The following is a 13,804-nucleotide window of genomic DNA, read 5'->3' on the forward strand; positions in this document are numbered from 1 at the left end:
GAAGGATTTGGAACTCCGGACAAATGAATACCACTTGAGCGATGACTCAAGTGATGAGGACAATGTTGAACTTAAACTTCGAACACTAAATCTTAATAAGTTTATTAAACAAAAATATAAAATAAATAATGAACTTGAACGGAGGAAGAGGCCAAAGAAGAGGAAGGCAACCAAGGATGAATCAAAAACTTCCAAAGGCGAAACGGCAAATTGGGCTTTGACGGGCTTCGACTACAAGGTGAGTAACTCAACTCTCTTGAATTATTTTGAAATTACTTAAAGCCCTTCATAAGTGCTTAATTTATATAGTAGGAATAGGAAATAAAAAAATTGTTTTTCAAAAATCATATCATGTTTTTCTTTGTAGCATCTTTGAAAAATTAAAAAATTTGATCATGAAAAGTATATTGCAAAGGTTTCATGCATGTTATGTTTTGAAATGTTGAATGATGCAATATTAGGGATGATAATATGATATGTGATAATGCTTAGGATTAATCCATACATATGTCTACGTCATGCATGAGTTTTTGAAGTAAATGTTGATTTGAACCTCTCATTTTAGATTAATATGCTTTTGGTCTAATCGTTTTTATGATGAATTAAGATGACATTCTCATGACATATTAAGATGATATAGTGCATGTACATCTATGTATGAATTTCTTAATAGTTTTTTGATGATAGACGTGATATCATGATGTGTTTGGTCTTAACGGCTTCATGACGAAACTTATGTTTCAATTTTAAATGATGATACTTGTTTTCACAAAAAGATTTGAATACCCTCACATGAAATCAATTGTATGAAATGGAAATAATTTTCTATCCTATTGAGATTAATGAATTTATTTTACCAATCTTGTGAATCTCATGAAAATAAACATGATGAATATTTTATAAATGAGTTGTCTTATAAGATTTTGCCTTTACGTCTTGAACTTTCATGCTTATATTAATTTGGCATATAAGGACTAAGGCATGCTTAGATGAAAAAGAATCACTTAAAAAATGCTTTTCCCATCTGATCGAGATTAATAATTTTATGATATTTTGTGAATCTCAAAATTGATTTTGATGACTTGTTCATGAGTTTCAAGTTACCGATTTGATTTGAATAAGTTTTATTTAAATCATAATCTTGATCTTGCAAAATTGGAATCACAAATAATATCTTTTGGTATTTATGAATTGATACTCACAATATGAAAGTATTGGTATTCATGACTTGAATTTGATTGAAACATTGCATGCTTAAATTAATCATTCTCCTATGTTTCAAAAATTCTTTAAATGCCTTATGAGATGACTGAAAATTAATTTGCTTTATGATGAATCACGAATCATGACTTGATCTATGATATTGATATAGTGGTTGTATAATTCTTTTGCTCTATTAAAAGGATTTATTGAATGAATCATGTCCTTCTTGAATTTTCTTGATATCATGACATGATTTTGTAAGTTGGCTTGTATAATGATTAAAATCTTTTGGCCATTGATTTCTCCCTTCTTTTCGGTGATGACAAAGGGGGAGAAATATATGAATTGATACTATGAGTGCCATATTTGAATGATAAATATATGAATGAATGCTATAAGTGCCATATTTGAATTTGAATTATGTTAAGATATCAAAAGAAGCTTGCATCGAAATATATGGTAAATTGATAATCGAAATGCTATGATTGCCATATGCCATGTTTGCATCATATTAAGATATCAAGAACTTGCATTGTAATTTTACTTACTGATATCTTGTCATGTGATGAAATGCTACGATTTGTTGCTAAAATGATGCATGCAATACTTATGCTTTTTATGTGATGTATTACATATGATGTGAATCATGATTAATATTGCCTTAATTTGAATTCAAGGTTTATCTCAATTATGGAATTTTTAAATAAGAATGATTACTCACCTTTGTCATGATTTAGAAATTGACATAAAGGGTCTTCCCTTCCTTTTGACAATGACTAAGGGGGAGATAGCTAGCTTGCACAATTCAAGAAGAAAGCAAAAATTGCACTTCTCAAAAGAGAAGAAATTGCTATCTTGAACATTACCGAGAATTGCTAGCTTGAAACATCAAGAAAATGCAAAAATGTGCTATCGTGCCTATCTCAAGAAAAGCAAATATGCTAACTTGCATATATTTGAATTTGCTAGCTTATAAAACTTGCATATTTCAAGAAGCAAGAGTTGCTTTCTTGAACATCTCTAAATTGCTAGCTTAGAAGTTCTAAAATGTTGTAAAATTGCTAGAATGCATGATTATAAAAATTTAATATTATGTTTTTCATGCAATGAGTTGAACCCATATAACAAACACTTGATTGTGGTACTTCTCCTTTTTGTTGATGACAAAGGGGGAGAAGTATGTTGATGACATGACATGTGATGCATAAGTTTATGCATATGTTCATAATGATGTGTTGCAAGTATTCATGATGAATATTGCAATGACTTGAATTCAGTTTGAATTCAAGGTTCTATCAATATGGCATATTGATAGGGGGAGTTTGTTTAAACTCCGGGAGTTAATGTTAACTCCATCATCAAGTGGTTGTCATCATCAAAAAGGGGGAGATTGTTGAATCTCGTATTTTGATGATGAAACCACTTGATATGTGTTTATAATTTAAACTGCATTTTGAATGATGCAGGTCTACTAGATCAGGATTAGACAGTTAACGCAGGAGGAATTGACGTTGTGCCGGAGGAGATCACATCTAGATATTAGATGGTAGAAGGCTTCGGACGTCGGGCATCGGACCAAGGAGAGCGAAATTACGCCAAGGATATCGGGGTTGCGGAGGTCAACCGCCGATTTGGCAACAAGCCGCAAGAGAGGACGATGCACCGAAGAATCGGACGAAGCGCCAACCAATGACGTGCCGGGCAACAGAATGTCAATTCGCGTTGTAATAATTGTCTAGATCGAAGTAGAGTTTTAGCTTGTATGTGCAAGATTAACTACGATAATGACGAAGACATAAAGCAAAATAAAGTGTCGGAGTCAAGCACGAAGGATTCATTGCGAGTTCAAGAGTTCGATGGAAGTCCGAAGGTTCATCGGGAATGCTGCCAGAACTAGCCGAGAATGAGTAGGGAGCTAGCTGAAGGGTTTTTCAGAAGCTCGCCGGAAGGTTCGTTGGAAGTTCGCGGAGCTCACCGAGAAAGATCGGAGCTTGCCGAAGAAGCTCATTGGAACTCATCAAGATCAAATCGTGAAGTCTAGGAGCTTGTCGGGAGTCCGCTGAATGGTTTCCGAGAGTTTATCGGAAAATCGTCGGAAGTTCACCGGAAGCTCGTCGGAAGAAGTCTTGACTTACGGACTTTGTAAAAGCTTAGAAAATGTCTTTAAATTCATAGTTAGCACGTTACTTAGGGTTAGGATTATGTGTTAATCCTATAAACCAAGTACGGGCCAATTGGGCTCTAGTTCGGACTGGTTTGGGCCAATTTTGGAGCTTAACCACTGAGCTGAAATAGTGTAGGCAGTGGCACCGCCTGGGCTAGGCGGTGGCACCGCCTGGGCTAGGCGGTGGCACCGCCTAGCACCCGAGAGCTGGGCGGTGGCACTGCCAGCATCAGGAACCAAAGAGAATTCAAATTTTGGAGCCCAAATTTGAATCCTCTTGAGGCCTATAAATACCCCTCAAATCTCAGCTGAGATTACAACCTTTTGAAAAGCAATAGTTTGAGTTAAGAGCCTTAGAATAGTCTTTGCAAGCCTTGTTTTTCATATTGCTTAAGTGTTCACCTCCTCCCATCTTGTTGAAAAGAATTGTAAGAGTGTGAACCACTTGTAAAGGTTGTAAGAGGGGTATTAGTCCTTCCCCTACAAGAAATTTGCTAGTGGAAGTTGGAAGCCTCTTCGAAGAAGGCTTCGCAAGTGGATGTAGGTCATTTTGACCGAACCACTTTAAAAACTACTGCGTTATCTGGTTTGCATCCTACTCTTGCCATTTACATACTGCAAACTTCTCTACTTAGTTACTATGCTTCCATACGTTTCTAAGTTATCAAGCTTCTAAAATCGGTTTCCATTGATATTGCTTTTCATCGTACGAAAGATTTCATCAAAATCGAAGTTTTAATCCGCTGCACTAATTCACCCAGATTCTTCCTGCTTTAATTGTCTCCCCCTGATTGAAATTTCCTGCATCACTCAGAAAGCAGATCAAATCATAAACACTATCAATTGGTTTCATCATCAAAATTTGAGATTCAACAATCTTCCCCTTTTTGATGATGACAAACAATTGATAATGGAGTTAACCTTAACTCCCCCCTATCAATATGTCATATTGATAGAACTCTTGAATGCAAAAATCCAAGCAACGCGTCTTCATAAAATCATACATAATCAAATTTTCAATATATCATTTCATGCATTATCATTATTATAACTTCTCCCCCTTTGTCATTAACAAAAAGGAGAAGTGCATCTGGCCAGTTTTTTAGATATGCAAGTTTTACAACATACAAGCTCGCAAATTTTTATTTGGAAATCTTGGGGGAGACATCACATGCATAGCAGAAGAAGAAGAAAATAAAATCCCCGATTCCCAAAGAGATGTTCGTCGTCGTGCGAAGATTGGTGTGCAAAATCTACGAAATCGAAAAACTACGTATAGAGTAGATTGTGTTACCTAGGGAGATCGTATATCCCTGTTTCCTTGTAGATCTTTAGGAGAGGGTGAAGGAGGTCAAGCGTCCTCCTCTCTAGTGGTGATCCACACAGTAGGGCTGCGATGATGCTCCTCAAAACTGCAAGCCTGCTCTGAGGTGGAGAGGGGAAGGAGAATAGGAGAGGCAAGCAAAGGCTCTAGCCTATGAGGCTCTGAATCCCTCCTATTTATAGAGGTCCCCTGTCAAACCCAAATGGATCCTCCCCTAGTGGGTATTGGATCTGCATCCAATAACCGAAGCCTTTTAGATTAGTGGATCTTTATCCAATAATCTCTCATGGGCTCTTATTGGATCTCATCCATGGGATCTAAGAATTCAGGGGCTTATTGGATATCCAATAAGACAAGGGCTCCGTCGGATATCTCATATCTGAACCTTTACTCATTACAATGCCTACCATATGTGTGTGACCCTCTAGGCCCAATATCGAGCTAGCCGTGAGTCATACCTGTCAGAACTCCTTCTAACTCAGTGAAACATATGTGTGTGACATATGTTTCAAAAACTAGATGTCATCAATAGTTTGAAAGCATTTAATAAATATTTTTTCTAATTTTGAACTTGTTAATAAAATACTAAGATTCCTTCCAAAAAGTTTGGATCCGAAAGTGATGGCAATACAAGAGACAAAGGACTTGAATAATTTCCTTATTGAAAAACTTATTAGGTCTTTGATGACCTATGAAATGACATATATTGTACATGACAAACTTGAGAACAACATTCCAAAGAATAGGAAGGATTTGACACTTAGAACAAATGAAGACCACTTGAGCGAACGCTCAAGTGATGATTACTTTAAATGCTTAACAATAAAGCTTAAAAAAATCTTAAAACAAGAATCAAAGAATAAAAATAAACTTAAAAAGAAGAAGTTTCTTGAGAAGAAGAAGACACTCAAGGTGACTTGGGACAAATTGAGTACATCCGAAGACAAGGAGCAAACCAACAAAGATAAAGTAGCGAACTATGCTTAGCTGGATTTTGACAACGTGGTAAATGACTCACCCGAAACTCCTTTACTTCACTACAAAATTAATTGATATATTTCATGAGTTGTTTTTAAATTTTTAAATAAAAAAATCATGCTTCTATTTCTAGTTATTTAAAAAAATAATAAAAATTTGAGCATCTCAATTGCATGTTAAGTCCTAGCACTAAGCATGAAGAGTTAGATTCACTTAAAAAGAAAAATGCATTACTACAAAAAATAAAATGATTTTGATTGAAACTGCTTTATGTTTAATAAAATCAAGCTTGATGATTTAACGATGCATAATGATGTAATCATGTAATGAAAATGGTAAAAGTTTTGGTATCATGCTTGACGATTTTATATTTTGCATAGAGATTTGAAGTAATGATGATTTGAAATCTTATGTTTTGGAATTGTGTCACACTTTTGATCTTGATGATTTTTGTGATAAATCTTACTCTTTCAGTTTTTAACGACGATGCATGTGTTGATTTGGCATAAAAAACAAAGGCATGCTTATATGAAATAAATCACATAAATTGAAATAACTAAAAGGGAATGCATTTTGAAAATTTCTCTATCTCCATCTTATCAAATTTTCAATAAGAAATTGATGAATCTATTTGTATCATTTTATGAATCTCTTGGACTATGAAAATAATTTTGATGATTTGAATCTAAATGAGATTTTTCCAATTGAATCATGAACCTTCTCTTGATTCTTAACTTGAGATATCTTATATGAATCAAGATTTTTGATCTCCCAAGATTTCCTTTTATTATTTACTAAAGAAGAGTATTATCCAAATGAATGATGATTTTTCTCTTGATTCCTCAGAATTATAACTTAAATTTTTTTGTGAGTCAAGATCTCGTATTTGATCTCCTAAGATTTCTTTTTGATTAATTAAGAGGAGATTTATCAAGATGAATCATTCAAAAATTGATCTTTCTTGATCTTTCACATTAATATCTTGCATGTCCTGATTTTTATATGACTCTTTTATAATTATGATTTGTATATCTTATGATATAATTGAATCATTGATGAAAAAAAAGGGGGGGGGGGGGAAGGGGGGGAGATTAATGAATTTATTTAGGTTTTTTTATGAATCTCTTGAAAATAATTTTGATAATTTTATAAATTAAATTTGAATGAGTTTTATCTCATTCATGATCTTGATTTCTCTATATGTATAACTTGAGAATTTTTTTTATTAATCATGATTTTTCTTGTGAATTCTAAGAATTATAATTTAAAAAATTTTAATATATGAATCATGATCCTAACAACTTAGATTTTTTTTCACATGAATCGAGATATTTTATTCTCCTATGTTCCTTTTTGCTATTTACTAAAGAGAATATCTTTTTCAGAATTCATGACTTAAGATTTCCCTTACTATTCGGTCTCCTAAGATTTCTTTTTATTTTTTTAAATAAAAAAGGAGATCAAAATGAATTGTCTTTTGGTATTCACATGATCTTTGATATTATATCTTTCTTGACATGATTTCATTATGTATAATTATTTTTTATTTATAGTTTTATACCTTATGTGTTGCTTAGAGAATTGATGTAAAGGGAAATGAATTGCACCTTTGTGTTATTCCCCTCTTTTTACCAATGATAAAGGAGGAGAAAAAATTGCTAATGTACACATCTCAAACGAGAACCAAAATTTGCTAGCTTGCACAATTCAAGAAGAAACAAATCACGCTAGCTTGTACATCACAAAGAAAAGCAAATTTGCTAGCTTGCATGTTCTAAAATAATGTAAAACTTGCTATTTACTATCTTGCATTCTTTTTCAAAAAAACTTGCTAGCTTGAACATTACAAAGAAAGGAAAATATGTTATCTTGCACATCTCGAAAGATGCATAAATTTTGCAAAGTTTTATATCAAAAAACCTTGCTAGCTTGCATGTTGATATATGCAATGATGTTTCAAAAACTTGATATTATACGATGATATATGATGATTCCAAACTTGAAATTATGCAATGATATATGTAATGATTTGAAATTGTCTCAAAAATTACTAGTTGCACTTCTCTTTTTTATTGATGACAAAGGAGGAGAAGATATGATGATGATGTATAAGTTATGATGATAAGTATGCATGGGATAATATACTTGGATATTTTGATTATACATGATTTTATGTTGCATGTAATGATATGATTAAATGGTTCTTTCAATATTCATGATGCATGCAATGGTGAAATACTTATAATTCTATGAATTCAAATGTTCTATCAATATGGCATATTGAAAGGGGGAAATTGGTTTAAACTCTGTTATCAATTAGTTATCATCATAAAAAAGAGGGAGATTATTGAATCTTAGATTTTGATGATGAAACTTATTAATAAAGTTATGATCTAATGTACATTATGTTATGATCGAGTCGGCACTAAGAGGGGGGATGAATTGGTGTAGTGGATAAAAACGTCGGTTTGAAAAATCTTCGTACGATAAAAACCGAAGAGGGGCGGTACCATCGCCTGTAATGGGTAGTACCACTACCTACAACCAGACACTGGGTGGTACTACTGCCTGACACACTATCATTGGGTGGTACCACCACCTAGTCTGGTGGTACCACTGCCTGATAGCCTTGAAGATCGAGTTTTTCGAGTTTTCCAACTCACAAGCGGTTCCACTGCTTGTTCTAGCGGTGCCACCGTTTGACCCAACTTTTAGGTTATTGAATGGGCCTCCCAATGAGCCCAAATCAGTCCCAATTAAGGCCCAATAGGCCCCTAATTGAGTTAGCATAATTACACCAAAATCTAACTCATTTAGCCCCCTAAACTACTTTGATCTTAGATAAATGATTGCAAAGCATGAATCCTTTGTCTGATATGTTATTGGTTCATCTGGCACTCATATGATCCTTCGACACATCGTCCTCTCCTTCGGTATATTGTCCAATCTGTATGTTGACTCCCGTAACTTCTCATCTCCTTAGCACAATGTCTAATCCTTCGGCTCGTTGCCCGAATTCACGGCATGAGCCTTCTACCGACACGTCAACCGATCCTCCAGCCTAACATCCAATATTCTAATATATTCATTCCGACCTAACATATGATTCCTCCTGCTTTAATCAATTTGCCTCTCCTTGATCGAAGCTAATCCTGCGTTACTCAAAACGCAGATTAGATCACAAACTTATCAATTGATTTTATCATCAAAATCTGAGATTCAACACATTTAAGTGACACAGGATTAGCTTCGATCATGAAGAGACAATAAAAGCATGAAGAATCAATGTTGGGCCGAAGTGGAACATGTCAAAAGATTGGACGTCGAGTCGGAGGATCGGTTAATGTATTAGTAAAAAGCTTCGTGCCATGAGTTTAGGCACCGGGCCAAGAAGATCGGGTATTATACCAAGGAGATTGGATGTTGCGAGAAGGCAATATATCGATTGGGCAATATGTTGAAGGAGAGGACGATACGCCGAAGGGTCAGATGAAGCGCCCGATGAGCCAATGACATGTCAGATAACATATGATTCATGCTTTGTAATAATTGTCTAGATCAGAGTAATTTTAGTTCTAATTGGGTTGGTTTAGAATATAATTAAGTCAACCTAATTAGGGGTCAATTGGACCTATGTTGGGGCTATTTTGGGCCAAGAGAAAGGCTCATTCAGTGACCCAAAAGTTGGGTCAGGTGGTGGCACCGTTAAAGACTCAGTCTCCTGTTAGGATCAAGAGCACTAAGAGGGGGGGGGGGGGTGAATTAGTGCAGCGGAAAACCTTCTTCTATGATAAAAATCACGTTCGTTCGATAAAAGTGATTTCGATAGGAAAGTCGATTCGTAAATCACTTTAACTTTTGATTAAGCGAGATGCAGCAAAGATATAAGTGCAGTTTGCAGTTATGGTTCAAATCAGATAGTAGGTGCAAACTGAAATATGATATTCGTACGAAAAAATTGATTTACGTCTAAATGCTGATTCGTAAATCACTTGATTAAGCGAGATGCAGTTAAAGCAAGGATATAAAGGTAGTTTACAGTTATAATAGAAATCAAAATGTAAACGCAAACTGAAATATGATGATCGTACGATAAAACTGATTTACATCTAAACTCTGATTCGGAAAGTGCAAAGCTTGAAACCCGATCGTATATGCACAAAAAGCAGTAAGCTTTTAAGAAGATTTGCAGTAAGGATAAGATGCTCAAAATAAATGCAAACCGAGATTTAGAGTGGTTCGGTCAATCTTGACCTACTCCACTTTTGGCTTCCTCCACCGACGAGGTTACCGACGTCAACTAGAGGCCTTCCTTCAATAGGCGAAGGCCAACCACCCTTTTACAGTTTCACTCCTTTTGACGGGCTTAGGAGACAACCTTTACAGAAATTTCTCTCCTTTCTTTAAAGATCAGAACTTGGAAGAAAAGAGGGAGAAGAACTTTTGGCCTTTACAACAATTTTGAGCTCTAAGAATCACATAATAAGATCAGGATTTCGGTGTGTGTATGTTACCTTTCAGTGCTGAATGGGTGGGGTATTTATAGGCCCCAACCCAGTTTGAAATTGGAGCTCAAAACTGTCAATTCTCGGAATTCCGAGATCTGGCGGTTGCACCTCCTCACTAGAGCGGTTGCACCGCCTGGCAGAGCTCGAAGACTGAGCCTCTGGGCGGTGCCACCTCCTGTCAGGGGCGGTTGCACCTCCTGCCAAAGCTCGAAGACCATGCTCAAGCAGTGCCACCTCCTGACTAAGGCGGTTGCACCGCTCAGCCAGAGCTCGGAGACCGAGCCCAGGCGGTGCTACCTTTGTCAGGGGCGGTTGCACCTCCTGCCAGAGCTCAAAGACTGAGCTCAGGCGGTGCCACCGCTTGACTGAGGCGGTTGAACCGCTTGGCAGAAATCAGGGTCCGAATGGGTTGATCCATTCGACCCAATTTGGGTCTTTTCTTAGGGGCCCAATTGCCCCAAGATTAAGTTAATGGGATCACCTCCCATTTCCAACTTAATCATTGTGCTAACTATGATTTTTCCTAAGATATTTACTGCAACTTGCTCTGGTGCGTCAATCGCTTCTTCCAGCGAGCTTCCGACGAACTTCCTGTTGAATCTCGGATTTTGATGATAAAATCAATTGATGGGTTAATTGATCTAATCCATATTATTGAGTTAAGTATGCAGGATTAACTATGATAACCAGAAAACATAAAGCAAGAATACCAGAGTCAAGTTCGATGGATGTTTGAGAGTCCGAAGAATCATCGGAGATGCTGCCGGAACCAACCGAGAAGAAATCGGGAACCTGTCGGAATTTTTGAAAGTTCGCCGAAGAGATCGTCAGAGGTTCGCGGAGATCACCAAGAAAGCTCGGCTACTCATTGAAGTCATCACAAGAACGGGAGCTTGCTGGGAGTCCGTCGGAAGAAGTTTGTTAGAAAGCTCACCGGAGCAAGACTCGACGTTCGCGGTTGAAAACTTACTTAGGATGTTTTTAGTTATGTAGTTCACTTGTAATTAGGTTTAAGATTAAGAAATAATCCTATATCCTGGTTAGGGGCCAACTGGGCCCAAAATTAGACTTGGTTTGGGCTAAATTTGAAGCCCAACTAGTGAACCGAAGGGTCTGGCGGTGGCACCGCCAGACTGGGCGGTTGCACCGCCCAGCACCTGAGAGCTGGGCGGTGGCACCACCTAGGCTGGGCGGTGGCACCGCCTGGGCTGGGCGGTAGCACCGCCAACCACTTTCAGTGTCAGACACTAACAAGCGGTGGCACCGCCAACATCGGGAACCAAAGAGAATTCAAATTTTGGAGCCTAAATTTGAATCCTCTTGAGGCCTATAAATACCCTTCAAATCTCAACTGAGGATACAACTTTTTGAGAAGCAATTGATTGAGAGAAAGGTCTTAGAAAAGTCTTAGCTAGTCTTGTTTTCAATTTGCTAGTGTTCACCTCCTTCTTTCTTGCTGAAAATCTGTAAGAGAGTGAACCGCTTGTAAAAAGTTGTAAGAGGGGTATTTACCCTTCTCCTTCAAGAGATTTGCTAGTGGAAGGTGGGAGCCTCATCGAAGAGGGGCCTCGCAAGTGGATGTAGGTCATTTGACCGAACCACTTTAAAATTGGCGTAATCTCTAGTTTGCATTTAATTACTGCTATTTACATTACTGCAAACCTTCTTACTTGCTTTATTTCCTCATTACCTTTGCTGCACAACTTTGTGAATACGCTTTCAATTTAAGCACTTCCGAGTTCGATTTTTATTGTACGAAAGATTTGTCAAAATCGACGTTTTAATCCGCTGCACTAATTCACCCCCCCCTCGTAGTGCCGCTCCGATCCTAACAATTGGTATCAGAGCTAGGCTCACTCTCATATTTGATTTAATACCCAAGAGAGATGGCTTACTCCAGCATGCATGAGGGTCATTCTATCACACGTCCACCCTTGTTTAATGGGTCGGATTATACTTATTGAAAGACTCGTATGAGGATCTTCCTCATTTCCATGGATTTCAAGCTTTGGACTATTGTTGAAAACGGATTTCAAAAATCTTCTCTTCCGATGAGTGAATGGAATGAATCGGAGAAGAAGGTTTTTGCTTTAAACGCAAAGGCTATGAATGCCTTGTTTTGTGCACTAGACAAAAATGAATTTAATCGTGTTTCAATTTGTGATTCGGCTTTTGATATTTGGAGAACTCTTGAGGTCACTCATGAAGGCACTAGCCGAGTGAAAGAGTCCAAAATCAACATCCTTGTGCACTCTTACGAACTTTTCCGAATGAAACCAAGTGAGTCCATCGGAGACATGTACACCCGGTTCACGGATGTCATCAATGGACTCAAAGCTTTTGGTAAAGATTTTACTAACTTTGAACTAGTAACTAAAATCTTAAGATCCCTCCCTAAAAGTTGGGATCCAAAAGTTACGGCAATTCAAGAGGCCAAATACCTTAAAACATTCCCTCTTGAAGAACTTATTGGGTCTCTAATGACATATGAAATGACATGTTAAGCTCATGACGAGCTCGAGAACCCCCTTCCAAAGAACAGGAAGGATATGGCACTCACATCACAAGAAGACCACTTGAAAGGAACATCAAGTGATGAGGACAGTGACAATGACATTGCACTTTTGACTCAAAAATTTAAAAAATATTTAAGAAAGAACAAATTTAAAAATAATACAAAAAATAAGTTCGAACACAAGAAGGACCAAGTGATTTGCTATGAGTGCAAAAAACTGGGACACTATAAGAACGGTTGTCCTCAAGCCAAAAAGAGAACATCAAAGAAGAAGGCGCTCAAGGCAACGTGGGATGATTCAAGCGCGTCCGAAGAAGAGGAGTCCAACAACGAGCAAGTTACTCATTACGCCCTAATGGCCATCGGAGAAGAGGTAACGGATTTAATTGATGCAGATTTACCTTATCATGAATTATTAAATGCTTTCCATGAGTTATTTGATGAATGTAAGACAATTAGTAGAAAATACAAATTGCTAAAAAAGGAGCATGATAGTCTCACTTGTGATATCGATAAATTAAAAACTGAATATCATGATAGTTTAGCTCCATGTATAAAATGCCATGATCTAGAATCTCTCCAAAAGGAGAACTTGCTACTTAAGGACACCTTGAAGAAATTTGAGGTTGGTAGCAAATCTTTGAACATGATCCTTACAAATAAGGGTCACGTTCATAAAAGAAGTGGAATCGGATTTGTGAGAAGTCCTCACCAAAATCCAACCACCTTCATTAAAAGCCCCGTCTTACATGTTCAGCACCAAAGCAATTGCAACTTTTGTTGCAAATATGGACATAAAATTTATAAATGTCCATTCAAGAAAGTTAGTCCGAACAAACTAATTTGGGTTTCTAAAGGAACCATGATCAATTCTATGCAATATAATGAACAAGTTAAATCAGTTTTTAAGGCACCCAAAAGAAAATGGGTACCTAAAAATAATCCCTTCTTGTAGAAATATACACCATCACAAGCTAGGAGCAAGAGATGGTATCTAGATAGTGGATGCTCAAGACATATGACTGGAGATCCATCTCATTTCTCTATGCTCACTAGCAAAGAAGAAGGGTACGTCACCTTCGGAGACAACAACCAAGGCAAAATCATTGGCA

The sequence above is a fragment of the Musa acuminata genome, chromosome BXJ2-3 (assembly GCF_036884655.1).
Source record: "Musa acuminata AAA Group cultivar baxijiao chromosome BXJ2-3, Cavendish_Baxijiao_AAA, whole genome shotgun sequence".
Taxonomy (NCBI): Eukaryota; Viridiplantae; Streptophyta; class Magnoliopsida; order Zingiberales; family Musaceae; genus Musa; species Musa acuminata.